We start from the raw sequence: 14,654 nt of genomic DNA on the forward strand, positions 1-14,654 counted from the left end.
GTGCAACACTGCTTAATATCTGAGAAAAGCTACAATGTGGAACAGTAGCATTCTTAAGTTAGGAGTGACAAATCCGAGAAAAACCTCTACAGTTTGGCTCCCATATCTCTGAATTGGTATTTCAATGACAGATGTTTGTGGCGGCAAAAACCCCTGTCAGAACAAAATTAGGTGATCTATCATTCTAAGATATGGTCTTCATATACTGTTTACTTGAAGATATCACTTGCCTCAAGCCAATTTTGACCAAGAACATTTTGTGATATGGAAGTGATTTGTATATCATCATTTTTGTGATAAATGTAGCTCTTGAACACAAAATAACCTACCATTCCACAGTATTACAGTTAAAACTCCTCCACCAGTAAATCTGCACTAGTGCTTTTATTACTACTAAGATACTGTACCTAGACTCCAGTAGATTTTTTTTTTCCTTGAATAAGGTTGCCACTTGCCTGCCTTTTGGACTGGGTATAGGATTTCTAATCCACTATCAAGGCCCCCTAAACCCCACCCTCTCCCCAGCTCCTGAAGCTTCTTAGGGACACGGTGCCTTCCTGGAGGGCTCTTAGGGCCCTCGGTGGCAACCACCGAGCCACCACTGCTTGCTGGCAGGCAGGCGTCTGGGTGAACAAAGCCATTCGTTATCTAGAGAGCCCTCCCCCGGGCTCAGGGTGGGGATATGGGGTGCGGGTGGGCAGATGGCTAGGAGCAGTCATTCTTGCGGGGACAGCACTGTCCCTCCGGGTGGCTGTGAAACGAGGCGGTGACAAGCCTGTACTCCAAACACACACAGGGTGGATAGGGCTGGAGGGTGTCAGTGGGGGTCAGAGGAGGCTGCAGCTCAAAGAAAGGCACTCGTTTCTGATGAAAAAGGAAACCAGAGCAGCTCTGCTTATCCTTTTTCCAGGTTTCTAAAACCGAAACACCCAAAAGCATGTACTGCCACACTGGGCCAAGGGTTCCGGACACAAGCTTGGGTGAAGCGAAAGCTATTGGCACCATTTATAACAGTTACACTTGCCCGCCAGGCACAGGGGGATGGCCCTCCCCTGGTACTGATCACCAATGACGACGGATGACTCAACTTGGCACTCAGTCTAGCTGCCCCCAAACCCAAGAGCCCTGCTGCAGCCGTTTGCAGGGATGTCAGTCCTGGTGTTGGGCACCCAGGCCCCAGAGCGCCCCAGTCACCCACCCAGCAAGGGCGTGCACGACTGTGCTGTGTGCTGGAAGGGCAGCTCACCACCACCGCAACGCCAGATTTACCCAAATATTGGCTAAGTAGCCTATTTCCCAAGAGCAACAGATAATATAGGGGAAAAAAATGGATTTTTTCATGCCTTATATTCTCAAATCTATCACGGCCTCCAAGATGCCTCCACACGTGGGTATGAACTACGGAGCTGCGGCTCCTGTGTCATCCCTGCCCGCCGTCTCAAATTGAGGCTTGAGTGCAGAGTCAGGACACGTGTACGTCACGTGCAATATGACGTCGTCCTGAGAGGAACTTGGGGCTTCAAGGGGAGAAAGGGGCATGCATGGCCTTTGTCCTTGCAGAATTCAGCTGGCCAAGAGACAGCGCTGCCAGCTCTTCCAAAACCTGAGTGTGTACATCAGGTAAGTAGTCACAGACAGTCACGGGTGTGAGTGGAAGAGCCTGGGGGACCCCCGTACCATGGAATACCAACACCCAGTGAGGCTTCTTGGTGGTCCTTCAAGGTGTTAGGCATTCCAAGAGGCAGAGGGGAGACAGGAAAGCATTTCAGAAGGAGACTGGGTAAGCCAAAGCGAGGAGGTGAAAGTGAATGAGTGAGTGAACATACAGAGGGGAGCAGGGCGCCGGCAGAGGGGACGGCCGGTGGCCATGATGAGAAGTGAGAAGGGCCGAAGCGCAGCAAGAAGACAGGTGTGAGCCAGGACCAGGGCACGACAGACTGGACAGAGGGATGTGGACAGAAGAGCACTTAGAGGCCAAGGGAAGAGCAGAGCGGGACACGGGCTGCAGCTCCAGGGCCAGCAGAAGCTGGGGTGGGGCCATGATGACCCCTCACAAGTCAGCAGCTGCTGCACAGCAACCGCCCCAAACCCAGCGACCTGAGAACCGCGACGACCGGCCCCTGCTCCTCCAGCCAGCGGCATGAGCTGGGCGGTCCCGGTGGCCTTGGCCGGGGTGACACATGGTGGCAGAAAGCCGGCAAACACCCTGGGGCAGGCAGCCCAACCAGGAGGACCCTCCCTCCCACCCGGCTCGGCAGCCGAGCCTCTGTTCCCCGCCAGCCAGTCTCCCGCCTAGGCGCTGGCGCGGCTCCTCCCCTGGCAGCCTCAGCGCTCCAAGAAGGTTCCAGCAGCAGCTGCACAGCCCCGGAAGCCCGGCTCCAACAGCCACACTCCACAGGCCGGCCCAGATCCCGGGGGTGGATCGACAGAGGGGAGAGCAGACACAGCAGGTCCCAAACTGCTCTCCTTAGCGAGGTCTGCTTGCAGGGCTGGCCCTCGGCTGGCATCAGGGCCCTCGGATTTGGGGAGGGCGGCCACCACTCCCTGAACAGAGTGCCTCACTGTGCCTGAACGCTCCGAACAAACCACGTGGCTTCTCACACGGCGTTCGCAAACCTCGTGGACGCCACTGGCCGCCCGGGGGTCTGGAATTTGGGTATGTGCTACGCAGGGGGTGCCGGCGTGACCAGCCCCCATTAAAAACGCCAGGTGGCGAGTCTCTAAAGAGCTTCCCCGGTAGACAACAGTTCACACGTGTTGCCACAGCTTGCGACTACAGGAAGCCACCGTACCACGCGACTCTGATGGGAGAGGACTCTTGGAAGCCTGCGCTCCCTTCCGCCAGACCTGGCCCTCATGCCTTTTCCCTTTTGTTTTGTTTGCTTGCGGGGGGGGGGGGGCTTCGTGTCCTTTCCCTGTAGTAAATCACAGCCGTGGATATGACCCTGTGCTGAGTCCCATAAGTCCTCCCGGTGATCCCAATACAGAGGTGAGGCGACATCACCCTGCAAAGTGGTATGAGAACAGGAGAGGGAAGGATGCCTGTGGCCCTCACGTGACACCTGCCCCAGTTCCTGAGCAAGGGGCACTGACAGGGCTGCTCCAGACGGGGGCCATCAGGGGCCAAAGAAAGGGGGAGAGGCTGGGGGAAGGAGACCACTACCAGAGGGTGGCAGCCCCTCTGAGACCTAGGGCGTAGGAAGCCAGGAGGAGAAAAGGGTTGCAAGGCACCAGAGCCAGGCGCTCCCACCACGAAGGCCAAGCACAAAGATAATCCAAGAACTCAAGGAGCCGCAGCAGTGTGTCTACCCTTTAAGATCTGGGGCTAAAGAATCAGACCTGCACCCCTGCTGCTTGCTGTTCCATTCGGCCAATAGGACTTTCCCTTCCCTCCCACTCCCAGCACCCAGTCACCCTTACAGGAGGCAGGGGCTCCCAAGCTCACCCCACACACCTCTGAAGGCGGGCAGAGCAAAGCAGGGCCTGGGGGCCTGTGTTCTCACCCCCCCACGCCCCCCAGCCCTGGAGAGCTGACCTTAATGGGCAGCCTGACAGCAGGAGAGCTAGAGAGCGAGCAGAGCTGGGCCCCCCAAGAGGGTCTGTGAAATGTCACCTGCGACAGATCTCAGACCTCAGTCTAGCCCACCTGGGGCACGGATCAGGGCCCCTCCCAGACGGGGCCCCCCAACCTCAATGCACCAGGGCCCAAATCTGGCCAAAGAGCACCAGGTGTTCCAGGGACTCGGGGCTTTCTGGATGGGGACACTCTGCACCTCCGGGTGAACCACTGCAAATCAACACTCGGTCGTGAAAGCGTTTTAGGATCTCACATCAGAACCCCAGTCCACGGGGAGACAGGCACGCACAGGGTCATGCCTCCCCGCAGCATTCAGATGTTCTCAGGGCTGTGACAGAAGTACACAGACTCATCAGGTAGGAATTTATGCTACACTCTGCACGTGGCATCTGACACAGGTGCACATTACACACAGTAATTAGGAATATGTCTACCACATGCAAGACAAGAAATTATAGTTGTGCGTGACAACTTCTAAATTTCAATATTTTACATTTATTTTCAATATATTTTTCTTTCAGCCATATGACATGAACAGCTGAAACATACAGTAGCATATTCATCATTCAACAAGATATATTATAACACCGACCAGAGAGGCTGCGAGGTCCACGCACCAGTATTACATTTTTCTAACACAGCTACCACATATTATTCAAAGTGATGCTTTCATGGCCTTGTAGATCAGTTCAGAGGGTAGACTGTGTCTTTCACCGTTTTTTTTAACTGTCTTCTACCTGTCAGGCGCTCAAGGTACCTATCATTCTTTAGACTCCACACACAAGGAGATGACTCCTCGCTCTCAGCCCCTCTGCTGCTCTGCACCGTTCCGTTTCCACACTGGGCCCAACGGAACCTCACGGGCAGTGAGCCAGGTTTCCGTCTGCCCCGCCCAGCCCCACTCGTGCATTTTTATAGCCGGAACCTGTCCAGGGGCTGCTCTTTATCTTCATAAGGTGGCAGAATGTTATGCTGTTTCATAAAGGATCCTTCCTCTCCCCCCCACCCGCCCCAGCAGAAAGCTTTCATCTATTGGGGGGAAGAAGGGGCAGCCTTTGGAGGGGAAAGCCCATCATGGGACAGTCCCCAGCTTTGCGCCGAGGAAGAGACCCCTTGGGGAGGGGCCACAAGGGGAGGTTGCAGGGGGCCGAGCAGGGCAGCAAGGCGGGCTTCCCAGAAGCAGGACAGCAACAGAGAGCAGAACTCAGGAGCTGACAGTGCAGGAGGAGAGAGAAATGGGTGGCGGGGGGGGGGGGGTGGAGAGGAAAGAGAAGAGGAAAAAGCCAAGGGAGGAAGAAGAGATGGACCAGGTAGGAACGAAGGCTCCTGGTTACTGCTCACTGCAAGGACACACCCCCCAGCCCCACTCAGCGGCGCCAACGCCAGCAAGGCCTAACCCCGCCCAGCCCGCCCACCATTTCACTGCTTCTGGCCCTTCTCGAATACAGACGGTGGCAGACAGCAAAGACAGACAGAGGGGTCAAGATTTCACCTTCTGCTGGACACACGGTGCACAGAGCAGAGCAGAGGGGAAAGTTCTCAATTACTGGGCATTTAAACCACTGAAACAGTCCATTCCCACCAGCACAGGGATGATTCATTCTCATAACGATCAAACTGAGGCCCTGTAAGAACCAGAAGGGGTTGTGAATCAAGGGTTCGATCATGTTCAGGGTACTTTAAGGTTAAGTACATTTAACTGCATTGCAGTGCTCCAAAAATTAGCACCCCATGAATGACAGAACTCTCTCCATCCACCAGCATGATCCGTCGTCTGACCTTGCCTGCAAGCAGGACGGTGAAGACCTGACAAGAGGAATTCTGTACAATTCACAGCGTCAAATTCTTGTAGTTTTCAAAAAAACTTAATTTCCACAACATAGCTTATCATTAAAAAAAATGGTTTCTTACGACAGTAAAGAATTTTTAAACATACTCAGGAGATGAAACTCTACAGAGTGTGTGGGTGCAGGGGACGGCGAGTGGGACCTGAGGGCCCAGCACTGGCCAAGGACAGCCGGGAGCTCCAGGGAACCACAGGGCCTCTGCCTCTGGACACCAACAGGCTCTGCTTCCAGCCCCAGGACCAGTGACGGGCACGGCAAGCCGGGCGAGCCAAGCCCCACATCCTGACCACACCAGAACCAAAGAGCCGCGCTACACCGTGCGTCCCAGGGCCCGGGACCCGCACACCCCGGGGCCACTCAGGTATTTGAAGGACGGGTGGCTGAGGACCCTTATGTATCGAGCACAGTTTTAACTGAGTGCACCTGTGTTAAAATATTGAGAGACTGGTGTTAACTTCATTTCTCCCAAAATATTGCGAGACTGGTGTTAACTTCATTTCTACAAGGTGACCCAGAAGAAGCTGTATGGCTAGCTCCCTCAGGGTCACAGAGCTGGTAAGTGGCCGAGTCAGGACTGGCTCAGCCCTGTCTCCTGAGACTCTAGGTCCACTGTTACTGCCTATCCCAGCCAGAGTCTCCGTCACCGAGTAAGGTCCGTAAAGCAGACCTATTCCTATCCAGAGCAGGAAAGCAAAGCTTCTACTACCCAGCTGCCTGACCCACAAAGCAACTGCTTTCAAGGTTAAGAATTTTACATCTGTCACGAAAACGCCCATCACATTTAAGGTAGTTACTCCAGGAAGCTCCGTCTCTTTGCTATGTGCCCTCTGATGATAAACCACATCACCCCACGTTACTGTACACAGGAAATCAGGGCTGTGGCGTCCCTTCTCCATCGAACACCGAAGCCGAAGATGAGTGAGGGTGAGCGGTGGCAAGGAGGGCTGGAGCGGCATTCCCAAACAAACACCGTTAAACCCAACACTTTTCTTTCTTTTAATGCTGTATCAAGAGACTCATGAGACGCTTAGAACTTAAGCAGTAGGGTTCAGAGGGGAACGGCGGCAGAGCATCCTGAAGGATTTTGGTCATGAATGGTACATCATTTTTTACAACAAGTCCTGCTCCAGTGATAAAATACTTTATTCACCCCTGCCATTCCCAGCCAGAGTGAGCGCGCCTCAGTCCACAGCCAGCACAGTCACCATGCGCTTGCTGGCCTTTTATTTGCACGCTAAGCTGCTCTGAGAAGACTTGGTCTCTCCTTATTTTGTTGGAGGGTCCCTATTACACAGCTCATTACGAGTGTCCCTAACTCTTAGACAACTCTTAGTTGACGACGTGGAGTTGACAACGTGGCTAATGAAGTATAAACCTTCAACAGCAAGTCATTTACTAGTCCTGGGTGCTGCATTTCTAATGGAAGAAGTTTTAATCATAAGCAAATGTAATCATTTATGTTAAGCAACCCGTGGACCTGGTCAATGTAGCACAAACACCCATTAAGCAAAAATTATGACAATAAGGAGACAGAATGGTAACACTGCAGACATAGCAGTTTATGCTCTTTGCAGAATCTAATAAACGATGTCTTGATAAAACTCAAGTAAACCTTCCCTGCACATAATTCTATGCTTTAGAGTAGATTCCGTGTCCTTGCAGGAAGCTGGGACTTGAGCCATCACACAAGGTATTCTCGTTAACACCCGCATCTATAAAACCGTGAGAACGGCAAGGTGTGGCATCTGGCAAACTGCTGAAGTCCTTCGAGCCTGTGCCCCTGCACCCGCAGAAACCCCTGTGACCCCACTGGGGGGTAGGGTGCTGGGCTGGCACAGAATCGGTGATGTACAAGCAGCCTCTGTGCCCCTCACGTGGGATCCAATGCGGCAGAGTGGGCCCTGCTGGGCACAGCAAAGCCAAGGTCAAAATAACCAGCTGTGCTGAGGCCGATGCCCCACCTTCCTGCTGTCTCGCCCACTTTCACCTCAGTCGACCCCAGGGCTGTCTGCACTGAGAGAGCTAATTCCAAAGGAGACGTTCCCCGCCTGGGACTGTCCCCATCAAGACAGCCTGCTTCCCCCTCTCTTCCACAGCAAAGGAGGGCTTCATAACGCAGTAGGGAGAGATGCAATGAGAGACAATGAACTTAACAGGAGAATCACCGTTCGAGGACAGCAGAGAGACACCCCAGGAGTCTTTAAAAATACGAAGTCGCTGATTGGACAGAGACATTTAAAGGACGCCTTTCCCGCCCTCCTCCCTCGGCAGAAAGCACGGGTGGGCTCCCGTCAGCTCCCTTCCGACGCAACGCGATGCAGCTCGATGGGGCAGAGCAAGAAGGAAAAAATTCTATTTACAGAAGTCAGCTTTTAAAAATGTCTGAAAACACCTGTTTCTAAGAAGAAATGCCGCCTGAGTATTCTGGGTTAGTATCCTACTGAGATGCTCTCAGTGAAATTCAGTAGCAGCAACACAGACAAAGAGAATCGAGAAAGAGATTTTAGCTCCGACAATATTGCGCTTTAATGGCTGAAGGAAATAATCTGTCAACAGGCTACAATAAAAGATGGTCAGCTGATGAATGTGTCACCAGTTAACTGCTTAATAATTTATGTATCTGTATTGAACTTTAGCACTCAATTGGCAGGACACGTAGAATCTCAGATAATTCAACGGGATGTGTCTAAGTTCTGGGCACAAAGTAGGCACTCTGCTGCAATAACGAAGAGGAAGAGAATGAGAGTCAGAAGGCAGCCTATGACCGGCGCTGCAGAAAAGGGTCCAGACGTATAACAAGCTAAGCCACTAAAAGAGATCACAAAAGGGACTAAAGAAAGTTTATCAGTGTTTGTAGATGACACGTTAGGAGACGTCCGTTCACCCACTGGGAAATGCACTGCTACCCTGCAGTCCAGCACAGATCCACATAATACAGCCGGCTGTATCCTAAAACATACGTCCATCATAGTATGACTAGGAAATTAACAGGTGTTTTCCTTTTTCAAAATAAGAAAGCATATTTCATAAGATCTTCTGTATTCTACACACATCTTCCAAGTTCAAAGATAAATTCCTTAAACTATCTCAACATATATTTAAACGATCCTTGTTCTTACATAAAGACGTGCGCATCAGGCCCCGAAAGTGCCCACTGCAAGGTTCACTGGTGTTGGTCAAGAACGCCCGGGTTCTCCTATCAGGATGATTAATGAAGGCACCTTTTGCACAGAATGTCAGACTCTGCCTTTTTAACAACTGACCTTTCGTAGAATACTACTGAACTCATAATTCCACTTTTGTTCAGTTTCTTATTAGTGGAGTTAAAATTAATACTTAGGGGAATGATGGCAGGGTGATGCACAGTACATCTCCGAGCGCGTCAGCCTTCCATGCGGACGGTCCGAGGAACAGCCGCTGCATCTGTCTACTTCTGCAGCAGGAGGATCCTGCTGAGATTCTGTGTCCTTTCAAAAGACAAATTAAGGGCAGTCTGCAGACCTCTTCTGAGAACAAAGGTGTATACTTTGAGAAAGACTTGAAAAGTTTGTCTTTTTTTTTCAAGGACCTAATAAAATTGCTCACTTCAATCATAAATTTGAAAGAATTTACTCTTATTCAGTTTTCTGAAACATTCCTAATGACTAAGATGATATATGGCACAACATACTCTATAACCCACATTCATCTCTTAGAAGTGACAATTTAATAACCCATCGAGGCAACACGATACGCCAAAGCCACTTCCCTTACAGTGGGATCACATGAAAAAAAATTACCCTCTAATACCTCAAGAACTACCCCCCCCCAAAATAGTAAAAAAAAGAAAAAAAAGATTGGGAAATGGAGCTAGAACGGGGGTTTCTTCTAATTATCACTGGGAATAGCAAATTACTTAAGGACTCAATTCTTTCACCATGCCCGCCATTTCCATACTCAGACATACCTAATTTCTATAAACCCCTTAAGGGCCCAAACTAGTTTTAGCTTCAAAGATCTTATGGGATCCCAGGGCGAAGTAAGAAGGCGAGAGTACATTCAATTATTAATTCTTATTAAATATCTGAGAAAAGTCACTCTGAATAAATATTGGAAATACAGTACATACAGGTAAATGTGTCGTCTAAGTCTACTCCACATGCCACACTACTTTAATTACCCTTGTTATCATGAGGTCACTCACCTAAAAGGGTTAGAGATTTAGGTAAACAAACAAGGTAACACTAATTCCTGTGAGTAAAAAGAGATGCCTGCGTGTGGACCCAGGGCCTTGTTCCAATGTAGAGACTGTGCCCTGGTAAATGCAAGTATCCCAGCACTAGGATACCACCCCAGTGCTGTCTGAAAAAACCCTAGAAGACCAAACACTGCTGCATCGAATCCCAAATGCCAAACATGATAACTGCTAACGTCACCATTATGGGAACGGAATGAGATCAGGCTACCCTCAGAGCAGAACTGACACACCAGCAACAAGCATGAGTGTGCATAAGAAGGGTAACCGAGATTGAAATGGAAAATAAAAGAAAGTTGACGGAGAAAGAGAAACGGCAAAAATGATCTGACACACTTTATGAAAGACTCCAAATCAACTATACTGTCACAAAAGAACAAAAACGAAGACTCCAAAACTGGAAGTAAAGCGGAGGCACCGTGAGTGCCTCTCCTCGGGCACGGTGCAGGGCGGCAATCACAAAAAAGCCACGGGAGATTTTCACAGGCAAGTTCACAATAGTACAACAGAGCTGCAACACAATTTCCAATCTCAGACAGGAGAGCCAAAGACAGAGAACGCCTCAGCTTCCACTTAAAGAGGGAAAACGGGAAATTAGCGAACGTAGACGAAAAGGGCACTTGCCCCACCAGGCCGTGGGGCTGAGGACGTCAGGAAGTCAGAGAAAGCCAACAGGACTGCATTCTGCAATGTGCCCACCAAGCTCAGGGCTTACTGTACTATCACATTTACCCCAAACGGGCAGTATTTCAATAAGGCTTCTTAGAGAAGACCACCTTCAGCTTCATCACAGCCTGTTAGCCAGGGCGTCACACATTTCTATCCGGCCACTTACCGGCAACGCGTGAGCGCTCCATTTCCCAGACTCCCAAGCGCGTGTCCCGAGGACACGGCTGCTTGCTGCGCGCGGCCTGATCCTGGGCGGGCGCGTGAAGGCCCAGGCGGCCTTCCCGCTCACGCAGAGGAAGCGGGGAGCCGCTTTCTGGAGTCTGTGCAGAGGGAAGGCAAGAGCAACTTCCAGAATGAGGGTAAACATACCTGTAAGCCACATCCTTTATTTCATAATGAATGACTATGACAACACCTATCTATCTCCAAATGCAATTCTGTATTTGTAGACTAATATTCTGAAATACCATATGCATATGTACAGTTTAGTTCAGTTCCTCTAAAAAGAAGTTGAGAACAACAAACCCAGGCATCCCTCACTTTCCAAATCTAGTAATTCACTCCTGAAAACGTGTTGTAGACAGAATCTACAAGGGCTTCTATCTCACTGTTAACTGGGGGAAATGATGAGCTCCTGTTCTATCTAAAAAACTGTAACCAACTTCACCAGTTATCACTAACTTTGTCAATACCTATATAAAAATTCAAAGGCTTCCCCATAAGGCATATCATTTAAACACCAGCTACCTAATGATTTAACATTTAGTGAACTCATTACTGAGTTCACTTGTGTGCAGTTCTCAAGGTCACAGGGCAGTCTCAGAGGCAAATTACAATTTATTTCTACCGTGGAAGAAACGTACGTGGCAACATAAACAAATAGCAAAATATGTTAAAAATCCCAAAGATATGAACAAAATTCGACCCAAGCTGGTAGTGACCCCAGGCACTCATACAGAGATTCAAGATGGGCTAAACCCTTAGGAAAAGGTGGAAAGATGTCAGCAAAGAAGCCTCAGAAGTTTAAACAAGGAGGTGGGGAGACAAGGCACTACTGGGAGAGCAGTGAAGACACGAAGGCTGCATTCTGCGTCTGATGGCACGTCTGAAACAGTTGCCACTGGCTTGCTCGTCAGAGCAGATGTTCAGATTCAATAATGAAGCTGGGGTAAAATATTGTGTAAACTGCTACTGCATCTGGATAATGAAAAATAATCTTGCTCTCTAGGGAGCATGGATTAACAGGGACAGGTAAGAGAGCAGCAAAACGGGGACAACAGGACACCAAGCCCAGGGAAAAACGGTTTATAAAAAGGGAGCGCAAGCATTCCCGTATTTTGCAGAAGCGTGAGAACACAAAAGGTCATTAGGCTTCTTTCAGGGAAGGGCTAGTTCACAGACTCTCCAAGTCCAGTCCATGGGACCTGAGGGAGAGCCAGCCAGGACAAACGGTACTCGCCAGAGCCAGCTTTTTATCACTGCTGAGTTTGATCTGTTTAAGAAACGACGCCTTCACCAACAGCGAACGGTGACTTACACCACGGGCTTCAGGTGATCATGATGTGTCAACGTGGCTTCACTGACTGAAACAAGTGTGCCACCTGGGTGGGGGATGCTGACGGGGGGTGGCGAGGCTGTGCATGTGTGGAGAAGGAGGTATGTGGGGAACGTCTGCACCTTCCTCGCCATTTTGCTACTCTTAGAAAACCGTCTTCATTTTTTAAAAAAGGACGCCTTCTTGAACTTCGCTTTTCTACTATATATGAGGCCATGTGAATCATTTTCCCGTAATTCCTTGTGTCCTGAGGGCCCATCTTACCTACCACGACTCTGCCAACAAAGGTGATATTCAGGAACATACCTGACCAGGGACGACTGCTTACCTTCATCGGCCGCACATCCCCACAGCAACAAGAAAGGAAGCTAGCTACACGAAGGTACGGCAGTCCTTGAGAAGCACTGCACTAGTTGCCAGGGCTGCCGTAACAAAGAACCACAGATCGGGTGCTACGTTCCAGAGACCAGAAGTCGGAGATCAAGGCGTTGCGGGGCTGGCTCCTCCTGCGGCCTACGTCCTTGGCTTATGGATGGTCACCTTCTCACCATGTCCTCACATGGTCTTTTCTCTGTGTCTGTGTCCGAATCTCCCCCTTCTTATAAGGACACCAGTTATATCGGACCAAAGCCCACCCCAGGCACCTCTTTAAAGGCCCTATGTCCTAGAGAACAGACTGGCGGTTGCCAAGGGGAAGGGGGGGCTGTGGGAGGGATGGAGGGGCTGGCGTTAGCAGATGTGAGCTATTGGATACAGGATGGATAAACAGCAAGGTCCTACTGCACAGCACAGAGGGCTATATGCGACATCCTGTGGTACACCATCATGGAAGAGAATATGAAAAAGAATGCATGTATGTATATATACGTGTATAACTGAATCACGCTGCTGTACACCAAAAATGAACACAACGTAAATCAACTATACTTCAGTAAAATATATATATAAAAAATAAATAAAGGCCCTATGTCCAAATGCAGTCACATTCTGAGGTACTAGGGGGTTAGGACTTCAATATACCAATTTGGGGGGGGGGGACACAGTTCAGTCCAGCCCTTAGCAAGCACTCTCACCAAGACCAACAGGGCTGACACTAAAATAACTGAATAAAACGCTGCATGGTCTCAGCTCACAATATAACACAGCAGCAGACGAGCACAGAAAGCGACAAAATCCTGCCAACCCCTCACAGTCCAAGGCAAGACAGTCACAAAAATGCAGACTCTTTTTAAGAGAATACTTAAGAGAACAAAAGGCTACTTGGAAACCACTGTTTTAACAGCTGATTATTGCTTCTGAAGACGATGGCCAAGCAGAAGGGCCCATCTGGGACTCTCTGGAGGCCGCCCCATTTCGAGGAGGTCCAGCTAACCGCGTGGGCTTCCCTGACCCCAGGCACGGTCTCCACCTGCTCTAGAGGATCTCAGAGGGGGACAACCCCGAGTAAACAGCATGCCAGATCCTGGCAACCGGCTGAGACAAAGCCCTGAACACGATGCCCTTTTCACCTCCGACCTCTATAAGCACATCGTTCTTTATGAAGAGTGCTGACATTCCAGTCCCCAGCCCTTCCTCTGCTCCATCTTTAACAAAGATGCTTGCAGCGCCTCCTGTACCAGGTACTAAGGGTCGCAGAGTCAGGAAGCAAGACAGACGTGGTCCTGCCCTCCGGACCTCAGAGGCTAGAAGACACAGCCGCTGAAGGAGGTAATTATAACAAAGTGGGACCGGGGCCAGCACGGGGTAAATTCAAAGTGCTGGAAGAGCCTGGAGGAGGGTTCCAGAACCAAGCCTGGAGCACAGAGAGGGCTGGGAAATGTGTCAGAGTTGGGAGAGAGGAGGGGCAGGAAGAAGCTTCCAGGTGAAGGAGGCCGCGGTGCGAGTACCCCAGGGCTACTTCAGGTGACAGTAACAGTGGTAGTAGGACGGCTGCCATCATCGCCACCAATAACAGCGGCTAACATTCCGGAGCCTACTCTGGGGTGTGCACCATTCCAAGAACTTTCTAGAGATTAGCGGATTTAATCCTCCAAAAATCCTATGTAACAGATACTACCGTGACCCCACTTGACATGTGGGCAAATGAGGCACAGAGCAGTGAAGTGATTTGTCCCACGGCATCTATACAGAGGTGGAGCTGGGTCTCAAAACACAGGAGTCCAGCTCCAGAGGCTGTGGGTCTCACCCACCCCTTGGCACCATCTGACACCTGGGCTGTGCAGCCACACACCAGGAAGTGCAGGTCAGCACACCCGAGTCTAGAGTTCAGGGGTCAAAGAGCAAGGACTGAGGGGTCAGAGGAGTCAGCGCTAGTGTTTTCTCACCCTGAAGTACTAAACCACATTCTTTAAGCGGTGGGGGGGGGTCACGTGAACACATTTAATTTCAGAAATGACTGTGCGGAAAAGAATGGGTGTTACAGGGGCATAAGCTACAGGGAAAGAAATCAGAAAACTTAAGGAAACGTTCCCCCAGGTTCACAAAGGTGCTCATCAAGGATGTGTACAGCAAGCCAGTGACAGCAAACGAACACCCTGGGTGTTCACCAGGACAGGAAGATTTGTAATCCTGGCACAACCATTCAACACAGGCCTTTAAAAAGGTTCTAAGACAGACCTTTAAAAAAAAAAAATCATACTTTAAAAAAGTTTTTAATAACATAATAAAAATGCTTATGATGTAAGGTTTAATTTAGAATGTAGAATACAGAACTGATTTTAAACACACAGCGATGAGAAAGCTAGAAGGACTTATACTAAAATGTGAATAACG

General features: G+C 50.0%; 1 protein-coding gene across 7 annotated transcripts in view; it reads right to left on the reverse strand.

The window, feature by feature from the left end:
• Positions 1 to 14,654, reverse strand: part of MGMT (O-6-methylguanine-DNA methyltransferase) — a 347,601-nt gene that overhangs the window by 254,490 nt on the left and 78,457 nt on the right. The window lies entirely within an intron of this gene.

This window comes from Globicephala melas, chromosome 16, assembly GCF_963455315.2.
Source record: "Globicephala melas chromosome 16, mGloMel1.2, whole genome shotgun sequence".
Classification (NCBI taxonomy): Eukaryota; Metazoa; Chordata; class Mammalia; order Artiodactyla; family Delphinidae; genus Globicephala; species Globicephala melas.